The sequence below is a fragment of the Lactuca sativa genome, chromosome 1, assembly GCF_002870075.4.
Source record: "Lactuca sativa cultivar Salinas chromosome 1, Lsat_Salinas_v11, whole genome shotgun sequence".
NCBI classification, from domain to species: Eukaryota; Viridiplantae; Streptophyta; class Magnoliopsida; order Asterales; family Asteraceae; genus Lactuca; species Lactuca sativa.
This window is the reverse complement of record NC_056623.2, coordinates 242,487,285-242,503,674: the sequence shown is the minus strand read 5'-3', so window position 1 is coordinate 242,503,674 and position 16,390 is coordinate 242,487,285.

The window sequence follows — 16,390 nt, the reverse complement described above, 5'->3', positions numbered from 1 at the left end:
CATAAAGCGATAAACTCATCAGCTCATTAAAGTGAATTTCTACATCTCAATATGAACTTCAACACAAAAACTTGCATATTGTTCAAAATGTGAGGTAATCTTCAACTTAAATATTCATTAAATCTCAGAGTGTTTATAAATAAGTTCAACAAATTATGCATATCACATTTCAAGCAAAATTAGAATCATAAAACTTGAAGTTACATCCTTACCCTTAATTGCTCCATTCACCAATTCAATTTCACCCCTAATAATATAAACTTATAAAAAATTGATGGTGTAAAGCCTTGCCTTTCAAAAAATAATTGCTCGTACCTGTATGCTCAATAAAATATTGTTTGTGTCAGTTTTTAAAATAGATGTTAGAAAGTTCTCAAACCTAAAAGCTACTTTTATTCATTATTAAAAACACAATATGTGAACAAACCAACAAAAAAACCAACTATTTTGATTAAAAACACAAAATACATACCTTGCTTATTATAGATTATTGAACTTCAATATTATATTGACAACATAATATTTTCATTTACACCAAAACAGAGAACAAAGGATCACTAATTAGACAAAAGAAGTATTTTGTTTTCGTTTAGGAGATTTGTTTCTATAGAAGTAAGTATTTATAGGCTAACTACATTTGTGTGAAGAGAATTTCAAAAGTCAAATTAAATCCTATAAGTTGAATAATCTTGGAAGTTTCAAATGAATGAGATTCATTACTTTGAAGGTGAAAGGGTGTGGGGGTTTCAAATGCATGTGGTGTTGGCAAATTTTTATGGGGGTTTCAAATGCATGAGATTCAAGGAAAAATGTTAACTTTATAAGTATGTATGATTAGGAAAATATCCTTGCACGGCAATATATTTAAAAATCTTTATAAACTAGGTGTGAGACTTGTGTATTATACGGGTTGATTAAAAAAAATTAAAAATTAAATTAAAGTGTAAACAGAAAATATTTTTTAATGTACAACTTTTAAAATAAGAAAGAAAGAAACGTATTTATTACAATTTTATATTATATATATGATATTTAATACTTTACATATATAAGTATATGACTTTAATTTTAAAAATTGAAACAAATCAAAAAATTAACAAGTGGATAAAATTTATTTCAAAAATACCACAAAATGACAAGTGTCAAAACTAATGAGAGATTGGCATGTGGCAAAAAAAACATTCATTTATTAAGGAGGATATATGTTTCTTAATATATGAATGAGATTGTTATCTCTTATATAATAAACTTATAATAAGTTTGTATAAACATTTTTTTTAAATTATATGATAAGGTAGACATCTTTTAAAATTCTATAATCCAAATTATCTCAATGACGTCTACCTACGGATTACTCATAAATAAAATTAAATATAATATATAATTTAATGATATTTATAATTATTTATGATTAATTGATTTAAAAAAGTTTATTTGCTTAAGATATTAATTTCTATCATTGTAATTATTTAAAAAATCAAACATTGTTTTTGTTTTTGAATTTAACAATATAATTTGTATATATAATCTTACTTTTAAGTTTTAACTGTTGTTGTTGTATGTTTTTTAAAATAACATATGTGAAAACTCTTAATTATTTTAATTTGGTTTCAAATTTTTAACTTCTTTAAAATTTACTTGATGAATATCGTTAGTTTATTTAATTGTAATTACTTAAAACAATAAACATTTTTTTTTGTTTTTAAAGATAACATTATAATTTTTTACATAATATTACTTTTAACTATTCTTATTGTAAATTATTTTTAAGCTATTTATTTGAAAATTCTTAATGATTATAAAAAAATAGTTTCATTTTTTTGTTAATTTAGGATTACAATTTATGTTTAACCCCATAATTTATAATTTTTAACTATTTATAAAATAGTATTTTTTTTTCAAGTTTAATTGAAATTTTGATTTAAGTTAACCATTTAACATTATATTGAAATTAATAATTTAACTATTTTGCATAAAATCATAAATTATACAAAAGTTGTAACTTTAAAATGACAATTGCTCACAGAAACATATATATAAACTAATAAATTAAGTATAAGATGTTAAAAAGCTAAGGTCATAATTTTATAAATAGAAGTAAAATATGATATTTTAATATTGTAGTTTAGCTAATTTAAGATTAGAAATTAGTTTTTTTTATTAGTTTAACATTATTAACCAATTTGTAATAGTTATTAGAAAGAAATTGAAAAGTCATGGAGATTTCAAATGCATGTAGTGCAAGTAAAAATGTCTCTTTTATAAGTATACTAGACGAATGTCTGTGCGTTGCGCGGGAACACCTATAGAGTTGAAATCTTTATAAATATCTGTTTTTTAAATATAACAATAACGTTGTTGTTAAATTTGATATAATAACTAGGGAAGAACCCCACTTTCCGGGGTTGGATACACCAAAACTTTCCCCTTTTTTCACATTTCTATATACCAAATCTGGGCCTAAAATAACAATGAACTTTCCCCTTTTTAATAGTTCATTACTATAATAATAACAATAAAGTTTAGAATACTAAACATATTTGTTTTTTTTTTTAAATTGAAACTAAAATATTGCATTGTACTTCTCAATGGTAATTATTGACAAAGGAGGATTTCGTTTGAAAGTCGTGTGGGGGCGACTGTGTAGGAGTCCTTTAAGCTCAATGACCGGGCTGGAACCCGGTATTTCAGATGACTGGTGAACGAATTGAGACCAGGGAGGTCTTAGTAGATTTTGGAAAGCAGCCATGTGACAGCATGCTGTTTTAGGCAGTTTCAGTGTTTTGGTAGTATTAATATTAATGTTTTAGAATTTCAGGTATGGATGGGTAACAGATTGCTTGGGTTATGCTAAGTCACTCACAGCGGGATTATTTGAGCCTTAACCGAGTATAAGTGATCTGTAGGGATAATTGGGTCTGTGATTCTGTTTCCTAGCAAGAACCTCGAGTTACCAAAAGTTGAGTAGTAATTTGAGAGATAAGTGGACTGGCATCAACAATAATGATTCAATATGGGTGGTCTGTCAGGGAGTCAGATCATCTCGAGACTACATATTTTAGATTGAGTAATGGGATCATAATGCAAGGAATTCTTTTATCTTCGGGGTTTTAGAACCCTGCGAGGGATGGTTTTGGTTGCCTTGGAAAGGCTAGGTTATACTCGGGATTGTGGCTATTTCGTTTAAGTGGTCGGGCGTGTAAGGAATGGTAAAGAATGATTTCGAGGGCGAAATCTAATTTAAGTGGGAGAGAGTTATAACACCGTGTTTTTTAAATAAATAAATAGACAAATTAATGAAATAGTAGCCCTAAAATCAATAATAATTTAGCATGGTGTTGGTTTCGAGGAGTTAACTGTCATAAATTTAGATGTTGTGGGTTACAAGTGTAAGTTCCGGAGTGGTTTTGTAAATATTTATGAAGGCAGGGACTGCTTGGTAAATTATTGGGACTTAGTTTGAAGAGATTTTGGAGGTTTAGGGGCTGAATGGTAATATATGGACTTCAGTTGAAAATAATTTGTAGAGGAGGGGTTGTTTGGTAAGTATTGGTCCTAAATTGAAATGAATTTGGAATGTTGAGGGTTAAAAGGGTAAATTATGGATCCATTTTGAAAGAAAAGGGGGAAAGAGGGACCAATTGCATTATTATGGGATAAAGTTTTATGGGGCTCGGGGTATATAACCCGTCACCCCGGTAACCCGACCTAAAAGATGCAGCGGCCACCCTTATACCTCCCTCCCTCCAGCTGCCACTACCGCCCCTTCACACTCGTTTTCCGACCTACAAAGACCACCAACGACGCTCTCTACAACCAGAGATAGCGAAGACTGGCAGGGCCGAGATTCATGGCCACTGTGGTCGCCTTCCAGTGGAGGTGCGACCACTATTTCCTTCGCCGCAATCACCGCAATTGAAGACTAAGCCGCCCGTTGAATCAGTGGGCCGCCGAACGTATATCGTCGCTGTTGTCGTCGCGAATAAACTTTTCTTCCTTTCCGGTGACGACAAGGACCACCAGCAAGTTTGTTCCTCTGCTGCTGTTGCTGTCATTCGAGGTCACCATTGTCGTGGTGAAGTTCTGCCGCCTTTAGCCACCATTGTTGCCACTAGTGCTGCTGCTACCGCTATGCTACCGTATTCTGCTGCCACCAGCCACCATGATTGGTGGTTATGTGCGTGTTATGATGTTTTTGTGTGTGTGTGCTGTGATTATATAGGGCTGCAAGAGCGTTTATGGGCTGGAGATCTGAAGAAAAACCCCACCGCTACCCCCATGAGGTGGTGGCTGCCACTCTCTAACCACTGCCTGCCGCCACAAGGTGGTTTTGTGTGTATTTTATTGGGTGTGTTTATTTTTTGGATATTGTGTTGTGTTATTGTAATTGGTGACCAAAATAGTAAAGAAATTCATAACCACCACCGTGAGGTGGTGGCTGCCACCACCAGCCGCCGTGTTAGGTGGCGGTGCACTTTTTCTTATGTTTAGATTGCTTTTGGGGATGCTTGGATATGGTTGGACTAGATGTGGGATTAGGTGTCTAAGCTCATAACTATACTTGGTATGTACTTGACCCGATAGTAGCATGATCCTTTTGGGTTGCCTTCACCATAGCAATTTGATAGGATGAATTATGAAAGAAATAGGTTAATTGTGATTTATTAATATGTTATAAGAATAATATATTAATTGAGAAATCATATTATTTAATTAGTATTGATTAGAAATTAATTTGGAATTAATTTGGTGATCAAAAGAGACTAATTTAATTAAGGGCACTGGTATTGCAATTATCTAATAGTTGCAAGTTGGGCTTGTGTGTAACAACCCGATTTTTCAAATGAAAATTTTCATTTTTGATTATCCAAACACATTTCCATAAATTACAAAATCCCATATATAATTGTTTTTAAACTCATATCAACTACAACTTTTATTTAAAATATCAGAGTGTCCCACAAAACGCCTATGTGAGAGTGCACGTCGCGCCATCAAGCCTTGCCCTTTCCCTTGGGATCTGATGTACCTTGAACAAATCCACAACCTGTAAGCTAATGCTTAGTGAGTTCCCCAGAGTATACCCCACACACAATCCACAATCCACATATCATATTAGCTATTAAGCTACATATACCACATAAGCCATGCATACATAAACCTGTGAGGATGTCGTGGGCTCCCCCCCCCCCCCCCAAGGGTCTTACACCTTCGTGTCATGGGCTACCCCACATGGTCTTTACCTAGGAATGCTATGGGCTACCCCACATGGTCTTACATCCAACTGCTACGGGCTCCCCCCGGGGTCTTTCATGCAATAACATACATAATCAACTTAGCATATCATATCACAGAATTGTCTACCATCCTACATACACATACGTAAACCTGTAAGGATGCCATGGGCTCCCCCAGGGTCTTATACCATTGTGTCATGGACTCCTCCACATGGTCATTACCTGGTAATGCCATGGGCTACCCTAAATGGTCTTATATCCAACTACCACATGCTCCTCCCCCCTCCTGGGGTCTTCCATGCAATAACTTACAATCACTAGCATACTACGTAGCACAAAGCTAACCATCATACCACATATCTCTACAAACGCTAGTGTACCACATAACACAAAATGGGCCAGCCTTGGTGCCTTAGACCCATTGGTATTGTGAGAAGACTCACCTCTCTCGAATGCTGAAACTGACAATGCTAGAACCAGATATGTCCCACGTGTTGCTCCAACTCAACTGCCTGTAAGCATCATAAGATAGACTTTTCAAAATCCCAGAATTACCCTCAAGGTCAACCCTAGTCAACCTTGGTCAAAGTCAAATTCAATAGTCTATGTTGACCTTAACTCATCGAGTGCATCTAGCGACTCGTCGAGTTCCTACCGAGTCCCGACAAGCTAATCAAACCCTAGCCAACTCACCGAGTTGTTTCATCAACTCGACGAGTTCACTTGATATTCAGAAGGCGGGGAAACCCGATCCGACTCGTCAAGTTCCTATAGCAACTCGTCGAGTCCCCTTTCATGTTTGCTTGTTGTGATGATACACCAAATCCAGGGACTCCAAGGCTTAGATCCGAAGCCCTAAGGTGTCTAGAAGGATAAAGTTTCCAAATTTATCCTCTAGAACCGTTCCAAATGCTCTAAAGCCCTTATCAAAGATTGGAAAGCTCTAAAGCTTTGCCATATGGTCCAAAACCCTAGAGATATGTAATCCCTCCTTTTCAGAAAGGTTTCTAGTCCTCAAAACGTTCCAAAGATGAAGGCTTAATGGACATGCATGTCCAATGCATGTCCCTAGGTCAAAATGGCCAAAAAGTGGGAAATATGCCCTAAAACCCTTGCATTGTGTCCTTACTCAACCAAAGGTCAGATCTAGCCCACCTTGGGACTATTTTGCTATAGAGATTCATAAAGTTGCAAACTTTATGAACCCCATGCATGCAATCAACTAGAAGGGTAGGAAATGAAGAGTAAACTCTAGATCTAGCCATATTCCATGATAAAAATCGAGTCTTGAAGACTTACAACAATCCACAAGGATGGTCAAGCTCAAGGATGGGTTCTTGGTTTGCTGGATCTTCTCACTATCTCCTTTTTCTTAAGCTCCAAAGTCAATCTAGTTCACAAAACGGAAGAGAATAGGGATTATGGTTAACACATACGTTCTTAGGGTTTGGAGGCTGATGGGAGGTCAGCCTCAAGGCTCTTAAGGAGATTATATAGGGTGCAAGCACTAAAATTAGGGTTTTATCATTACAACGCTTACTCGTCGATTCGGCCTTCCAGCTCGTCGAGTAGGATGTAGATCCCGCGTCCTTGAAATGTCCTCTACTCGATGAGTTTGACTCCCAACTCACCGAGTCCACACACCAAAACCCTAGATCTTAAATAAATTAAGTAATACCTAGAACAGGTGTTACATTGTGGCTCCTTATGGAAGGGGTGGATAATTTCTATGTATAGCCCACATAGATTTCGTCCAGATGAGGCCTTCTGGAAGGATCCATAAGTTGCTTAAGGCTTAAGTAAGGTAATTAGGGTTTCCACGTAGATAACCCTAAGGAGCTCAACTATAAAATGACCCCTAAGGCACTAGCAATTGGCCCCCTATGCATTCAAAGAATACCCTAGCTGATTTTAGGACCCTTTAACCTCTCTCTCATAATCCCCCATTGCTACTTGGTGTTTGTGATCCATTTGAGGTGCAACATTTGAGGCACTAAGCTCTTGAAGATCAAGGTTAAGTAAGCTACAAGAAAAGGTATTCATCTAAATTTGAATTAGATATAAATTTCGAAATATTGTATGCTAGTTAGGGTTCATGATTTGGATTATTAATATTACATGTATAACTTGAGAAAAACCTAGATCCAAAGCATCAGGGTTGCATGTACACCATAGGAATGTTGTAATGCTCAAAACCCATCAGTGGTATGTGACAACCCGATATTTTGAGTCAATGTAATGAAAAACCAATCAAATTTAGGTCAAAATGTAACCTTCCTAAAATCTTATTCGGATTAAATAAAGTAGTAGCAATCATATCAAGGTTTGCGTACATAAAAAGAACGTCCAAATCTGACTTCGGATGAGGAAGTTATGAATTTTTGAAGAAATTCCTTAATCACGTCATTTTAATAAATAAATAATAAAAATAATTTCGGAATTTGCCAACGGAATCTAAACGAAAGTTGTAGATCATGGTCTCACCTTCGCGTGGATATAAAGAACGTCAAAAACGGAGTTCGTATGAGGGAGATATGAATTTTTGAAGTTTATTTAAAATAATTATGAATTTAATTATAAATTCCCGGTAATATCCGAAGGGGAGTCATCGGATTGAACCGAAGTACGCCCTGCGTACCTTCGTACGCCCCGCGTACTGAGATCAAGGGTCTCGGATCGTCCACGTCGCGCTATCCGAAGAATCTAACCCGTCCGACCCGTCCGAAGCTTCGACCCGTCCGACCCGCTGTCCCGTCCGACCCGCCGTCCCATCCGACCCGCGTACCCAGCAACCTGTCCCATCCGAACCGAGGTAGTCGAGGCTTCGGTCATGCATGACGTACGCGTACGCGCTGCGTACGAGCGTACGCCCCGCGTTCGGAGGCGGTTCAGCCTTCCTATAAATAGGATGCGAGGCTTTCCGAAAATGTTGCTCATTTCTCTCCTCTCTCTCACAACCTTGCCTCGTTTTTCGTGCCCGTTATAACCCGAAGCTCTGGTCTTTTTGCTCAAGTCCTGAGGGTCGATTTTACTCCCGAGATTCCCGAGAATCCCGAGAAAAATCCGTTTTCCGAGACGAAACTCTGCCCGGTTTTCCATCTCGCTTTCTTCAATCAATCAAGTGAGTTTCATACCCCTTGATCAACCTTTTAAATATTCTAAATGCTTTTATATGCTTTCAAAGGGGGGGAATACAAGTTAAATACTTATAGTTATTGTTTCAATCACATGTGATTGCATTAATCACATGTGATTAATAACTAGGGAAACCAGTGATTTTACCACTATTCAAACTATCTATCAAACTGTTTTACTTCAAATGATTTTTATAAACATTTTATATGTTTTAAACTCCTTATTACACTGTACCTCTTACTCTGTTTATCATATTTCAAACTTATCTGCAACTGTGATTTAAACAAATGTTCCTTATACTTAATCTGTTTTAATCAAATCTACTCCTTCAAATTGTTTTATAGATTGACATCAAGTCAATCTTTCTTTAAAAATAATACTTATGTTTCAAATGTCTTATAAATACTTATTTATGTTTTTGTATTATAAATTGCATGCCCATATATGTATAGACGTATAAATAATGTTTAAAGGGCTTAGGAAGGCCATCCACCCTATTTCCTTTTCCTTGATTTGGATGTGGTCTGGTGGGATTTTGGGTGACCATCCGAAGGTCGTTTCCATGTTAATTACATATCAAATATACATATATAGACATAAAAGTACTTCCATAATCATACGTACTAAACGCACCGTTAGCAAGTTACCATCGGGGTAACACAGAACCATACTATTACAACTGTTAGATCAATGAGTCAGTTCATTCATGAGTCTATACTAGGAAGAGAATATACATACAACTATACTATGAGAACATATACAACTATACTAAAACAAGAAACATTTCATCACATATGCAAGAATACGATAACAAATGTGATCCACTGTATCGGAGCATGCCTTAAATGTCATGGCCCGAGTTGTAGCCAGAATTCTCTTGGAGGGAGAGCGTTGAGTTTGCGTATAGATCTATACTGGATTGACTATCCTACACCTTGCTGCTAGCTACAGCCGGACCTGCAGGTCTGCGGGTGCCAAACGTCATTCCGTTATTACGGCCGTTCTTGATGTCGTTGTTATCAGTCGATAGTATGGTGCAATTATCACATTATACCTTAATATAAATCCGGTTTAAGGTAGTAGTAATTAGTACAACAGTAGTTCTTATTATACAAAGCTACAGTACTACAATGATTTACCCATTACATATTTTGGTGATAATCTCAATTAAGCATTAATGTACAAACTATATTTTAACAAATGATAGTTATACTTGGGTAATTACACACTTTTACAACATACGAGTTTACAAAACAGTTTAGCCTTGGTAGAAGGTTACTTTTATAGAAAATATAGGATTTTCTGAGAGATTCAAACTTTTACAAACTTATACATTGAGACAGGTTCAAACGTTTTTGACAACAAACATTGACACTAAAATACTTATGAACTCACCAGCTTAATGCTGATAAACTCTTTCAAAATAACTTGTATTCTCAGGTCATCAGTAGACAGGTACCGATGCCAACTTTTGAGATGATGGAGCGTACTCAAGACTCATCATTTTATTATTTTGATTTACGTTATATTTTTGGTGTCTAAAACTGTACAGAACACGCATGTATTAAATTTATATATTTAATGCAATGGATGATGTTGTTTACCTATTTACATTTACTGTGTTGTGATTACCTTACATGACGTCCTCCGCCCCAGAACGTTTCCGCCGTTCTTGGTTTTGGGGTGTGACATGGTATCAGAGTTTAGGGTATTTTTCTATTATCTTTGATGTTATGGTTAATTGTTTAAAGCTAAAAGCAGTAGAAATGTGGGATCTAACAGATGAACTCAACGAGTCCATTATGGGACTCGACGAGTCCAAAGCCTGACTCGACGAGTTGACTCGTTTACGTAACATCTTGTTTCTAATCGTCAGTGATTAGGGTTTGTGGGTTGCAAACCGGGGCATGAGGAAGTCTCGGGGTTGTGACGAGTTGCTCGTAGCCTAGGGCATCTCGTCACCTATCCGAGGGTATGAGGTTTGTGGGAATCGGAGTTATGTCGAGGAAGCGTTGATAGTTTGATGATTGGCAATATAAGTCCTTTAGTTGAAATTGATGGCAGCGGAGTACGTTAAGCGTACGTGTGTGTACGCTTAGCGTACTCATGCGTGTGACATTTAAGCTGAGCCACCTAGTACAGTGGGCATACCAAAAGGTACGATGGGCGTACTAGGCACAGTATGGAAACCCTAATATTTTAAGTGACCCTATATAAGGAATGAGATGGCCTTATTCCTAGCCACCTTTCTCAGAGAACAAACCCTCCAAAACCCTAAACCTTCGTCCATAAGAGCTTGTGAGTGCATTAGAGCCCTTGGGGTGACCTTGTGAGTCCTTGGAAGTGAAGAAGGAGCATTGAAGGGAAAGGAGTTGGAGTCCAGGCTTTGGATATGAGCTTTTATGGGGATGGAGCATCATTTGAAGATATAAAGCTCAAATCTTTCATATTCCTTTTTGAGTTGTGCATAGTATGGTTCATTTTAGGGGGTTTGGTCCCAAAGTTTGAAGCTTTATGAGTTGTTAAACTCCAGAGCCTATTATCTGTCCTTTTGAGTGTTTTTGATGGAGTAGTTTCATAAAAATGAGATCTTGAATCTTAGAATCAAGTCATGCATGAGACAAGAGCTTAATGAGAAAAGAGAATGAGTGTTTTGTGTGTTTCTGATCCCATCAACCATGCAAAGGCTTAAAGTCCCTGATTTTATGGAGTAAGAGCTATTAGGAAGTCTAGATCTAAGAAATGAGCTAAGATCTTAATGAGTTAAGAAAAAGAAAAATGGATTAAGCAAAATTGAGCGTACGCCCAACGTAATTCCAGTATGCCCCACGTACTGGGTTGAGGTCTCCGATCAGATTCGTGCATGCTTGAGTACGGTGAGCGTACCAAAGGAGGTACGCCCCGTGTAACCTCTCTATAGGCTTTTGGGCTAGACTTTATTAATGGGCCTTAAGGGTTGGGCCTGAATCTTTGGGCTTGTGTATTAGAGACTATGAGTAGAGAAATGTTATAAGTATTGCCTTGGACCCTTGTGTTGGGCTTGTCATTGAGATTGGGAATTGGGCCTTGGGAGAGCCTGTTTATTATTGGGCCTTGGTGGAACCAATGGGTTTTAGGTCATTGATGGGCTGGTTATAGATTAACCTCTAGACCCAATGAGTGAGAGCTTGGACTTAATTTCTAATTGAGATAATTGTGGGTTTGGCACAGAGTTAGTGGTCGGTGTGTAGAAACAACATTTTTAGGGGATGTTCATCATCCGAGGTGAGTTTTCTCACTATACTTATCTAGAGTGGTACTTATGTGTGACTGGAGGGTCTTATGTGCTTACATTGAGTATTACCTTATCCTTCTTTATGTTGTATGCTATGCATTATGTCTTTATGATTTATGCTATGCGGAGCTTTACAGACCGGACCAGAGGGTCCCACTGAGACACATCGACCAGAGGGTCTTATTGAGTTATAGCCTTGAGTGTCTAATGTGTTGTGTGTGGTATTTTGGGGAACTCACTAAGCTTCGTGCTTACCCTGTTATATGTTATGTGTTTCAGGTTTTTCCCAGAATCGCGGGAAGGCACCGGCTCGATTGTACATACCAGAGAAGGAGTTATTATTTGAGGATCCTGGATTTTTATTAAATAAATATAGAGTTGTGTATTGTAAATAAATTAAATGGGATTTTCTTGAAACGTGATATGAGAATTATGTGATTTTTGTTAAAGAAAAATTTGTTTGAAAATTTACGTCGTTACAAGTTGGTATCAGAGCCTTGGTTTGAGGGCTTCGGATGCACCTTCGGGTGTATCTGGACTCAAACTGAGGAATTGACAAAAATTTTCAAAAGAAATGATTTTCTAAAACGAGTAAGAGTTTCTAAGAGGAAAAACGAGAAGGAGCAGTGTGTACAATCAGCCAGAGCGCGAACGGTGATTTCCCAAGATACCCTTACTTGTTTTTGTTATGAGATATTATTGAGATATTAGTGATGCATGCTAGAAGATAGGCTAGTTATTTCATATCTTAGGGATAGAGTTGCCTGATTGTGATTCCTTAGCCTAGGAATTTTGCTATTTGTGATGTGTTTTGAATATGTGCGGAGTAAGAGTATCTAGCATGAATCTTTTAGAGAGAGAGAGGGCTTTTAGTAGAGGAGTAATTTAGGAGAGATACCTAGATGAATAGTGGAGGAGCCTACTGAGAGTGTAGTTAGATACCCGCGTGGGGTAGGGTTTCTAGAGTTCGGTGACATCTCTTGAGCGTGAGTAGAGAAAATAGAGTTGTAACCTAGAGTAGTTTTATGTGCCGGTGGAGGTAATTCGATGCCCGAATGCTGCTTGCTTCGTGCTTTGTGGAATTCTTGATGATGGGAGTCAGCTACTAATTGAATATGACGATATTCAAGAGGTAGATGGCTGGCATCATGATAAATTCTTTAGCAACTAATGGGAGAGAAGTGTGAGAACCTAGGAAGAGCCTAGGAAAGTGACTGCGTCAAAGGAGTACGCTAATAGAGGAGAGTATTTTTTGTAGGGCGAACGTGTGTAGCAGGATTGGTGATCGGGGAAGTTGAGCAACTACTTAGGAAATCTGGGACGATCCGTGTGGAAAGTATGGGTAGATGTGGAAGGTAGTATGGACCCGTACTACTGAAAGCAGAGGACCCATACTCAAAACAGGGAGAATTCCAGAGGTTCTAAGTAGTAGATTGAGAAGAGAGATAACATGGTTCGAGTACCATGATTTGTGGCAGAGTAAAAGGAGATAACATGGTTCGAGTACCATGATTAGTGGTGGTTAGTGCTTCTGGTTTTGCTAGTTGCCTCGTGGTGGTGACTAGTCTGAGATCATGTGATAGAGTGTGGGGCCAGAGGGCCATGTCGAGCAAGTTTTAATGGAGTATACCTGAAAAGGGGAAATCGAGTTCGTTTCTGAGGAATTTTATTGGTGAGATGTTAGTGGGAGTCGCCAGGCTCAGGGATGAGTAGAGATGATGCTTATTGGAGGACCGAGGTCTGAGTCGAGTCATCGGCTAATGGATGAGACATCACCTTCTGTGGCAAGAGTTGCGTTGTTCCCTTTTTCCGGGAGAGCGAAGGAGATATCGAGTTTCCGGTTTTAGAGTTTGAAGGAAAAACCCTGTGGGGTTAAATTGGTGGTGACCTTTTCATCAAAATATGTGGGCATTTGTCTGCTGCGAGGTATTTCTGGTACCAAGGAGTCATTAGTGGAGACTGAGATGGAAGAGACCCAGGAAGGTGCCTATATGAGTGTAGCATGCTTTTTAGCAGCAGTTTCAGGTGGTTATGAGGAATATATCAGGGAGGTGGCCCTCGTTGTTATGTCGTGTATCAGTTGTGAGAATGAGGTTCCGTGCCTTGATGATGATTCCCATGTTGGGAGGCGGGTCGAGGAGCCAGAGACGTGGTGCGTGATAGGGCATTATTTCCGGACTGAGGGTGTAACATCCGAAAATTCAGGTATTATATTTATTCATTTTATTTTGAGTTCTGTGGAAGAACTCGGCGAGTTGGTGCGTAGACTCGCCGAGTAGAGACGCGATTTCTCATCCGGATTAATGACCGGACTCGACGAGTCGCATTGGTGGACTCGGCGAGTCCGCGCTGTTTAATGAAACCCTAATTTCTCGGGCTTGGGGCCTATTTAAAGGGCCTTATGGACGTCATTTGTGCTCACCAGTCCCCAGAGCGAAACCCTAGTGAGCTTGAGCGTTTGGAGTGAGAGAAGGAGCCATTATTAACCTTAGTGGTGTTGTCTAGCCAGGGAAAGGAAGCTATAGCCAAGAGGAAGCAAGAGGGTTAACTTCCTGAATATCTGAGGTCCAGAACATCACGTTTGAGGTACCATTTTCGAACCCTTTTCTGTTGAGGTGATGTTCATGTTGATTTAGGGCTTATTGAGCCCTTTTGTGGCTAGATCTAGTGCTCCTTTGGTCCCTTAAGCGAGTTAGGTTCTGGATCTGGACCCTTGGAGGTCCAAAGTGTCCCTTTGTCCAAGCTTTTTATGAATCCATGGAGGTTTTGGTTTGGGATCTTTGTGCTTGAGGTCAAAACACCATTTATGAGTCATTAGGTGTGATATGAGCGCCAAGACATGAACTTTACGTGATAAATAAGCTTGGAAGGACTGGATCTATGAGTTAGTGGAACAGATCTGACCTCAGAAGGTCGTTTGGGGTTGTGCATGGAATGCACTCACCGAGTCCATTGGCAGACTCGACGAGTTGGTGCGGGTTGTTAAGGGATTTCGAACCAGGGGTTGGGTAACCGAGTTGGGTGAGTGACTCGGTGAGTCGGAAGGGACTCAGAGGAATCGGGTCCCCATAGAGACTCGACAAGTCCACGCCAGACTCGGCGAGTTGGGTTGACCGTTGACCATTGACCAGTGTTGACCGGTGTTGACTTGATAGGGTTAGTTAACCTTAGTTGGGAAATTGTTAATTAGAGATGTATTGTGTTATAGGAGGCCTATAGCTCGGGAGATTGAGCACTAGTGATTTCAGGGATTTACGAGTTACCGAGATACGCTAGGTGAGTCTTCTCACTATACTTTACCTTGAGTAGGTAACTAGAGTTATGTGCCAGAGTATTTGTATGCTATATATATTTATGATATGTGTTGTACTGCATTATTTCTATGTGATTTATGCCGTGCATGTTTATAGAGTTAGAACCGGAATGTTCACAGAGTTAGAACCAGAGGGTTCACAGAGTAGGGTCCACGGACCCACAGAGTTATAGCCTCGAGTGGCTGATATGTGTTATGTGTGGTATTTTGGGGAACTCACTAAGCGTTGTGCTTACAGTGTTTGGTGTTACTTGTTTCAGGTACTAGTGAGGATCGCGGGAAGGCGTTGGCCTGATCAGTACACACACGGGATTTTTATGTTACGAGATCTTGGGAATTTTATATGCTATGAATTGGAGTTTGAAACAATGATGTTTTTATGAACGATGAATGAATTGTGTTTTGTATAAAATGCAAAAAATTGTTTTGGAAATTTACGGTGTTAGAAATTGGTATCAGAGCCTTGGTTTGAGGGATTCGAGTACACCTTCGGGCGTATTTGAACTCAAACTGAGGATTCGAGAAATATTTTCAAAAAGAGTAAAAGATTTTTGGAAAATGCAGAGCAGAGTCGTGTGTACGATCAGTCAGCGCCCGAACGGTGATTTCCCAAGGTACCTTTATATTATATGTTATGATATTGATATGATGTATTCTCATGCTAGAGTGGGCTAGGTACTCCTATTAGGACTAGAGTGGCCTGATTTGTGATGCCTTAGCCTAGGGAGAGGTGAGCTGCTATGAGATGCTTGAGAGTGAGTAGGTAGCAGCGAGGAGCTTATGAGAGATCTGTTAGAGAGTGGATTATGCATAGTAGAGTACTTGGGATTTGGGATCCGAAGAGGAGGACTTGGGGTGTATACTGATACGGTGCGGACAGTAGTATTGGGCCCGTACTACTGAAAACACCGGGGCAGTGTACAGTCGAAGTAAGAATCTTCGGGATGCCAGGGATCAAGGATGGATGAGTTATCGAGTGCGAGTATACTCGAGTAAATTTCTAATGTATCGTATGTTGTATTTCAGAGGTAGATCATGGTGAGGACACGTCTTATGCCAGAGAGCAGTGGGACTAGTGATGAGGAGATCCGCCGGATCATCCATGAGAAGGTGGCTGCGGCCATCAGGGCAGAGATACCAGAGATGTTTGGGTCTATTAAGACCACGTTGATTGAGACTTTTTGACGAGCGTTATGCTGCTCTTTCTGAGGCTGCTGTTGCTGCGGTCACCGCAGCTGTTGCTGCTACGAGGTCGCAGGGTGGTGATGCGTTGCTGTTCTGAGAGTTCAGCAACACGAAGCCACCAGAGTTTGATGGGATGCAGGATCCGATTGCAGCGATGAGATGGGTGTCTGAAATTGAGGGTTGTTTCTACACATGCTCGTGCCTGGAGCACATGAAGGTTCGGTTTGCGCTGAACCAGCTTCGCTT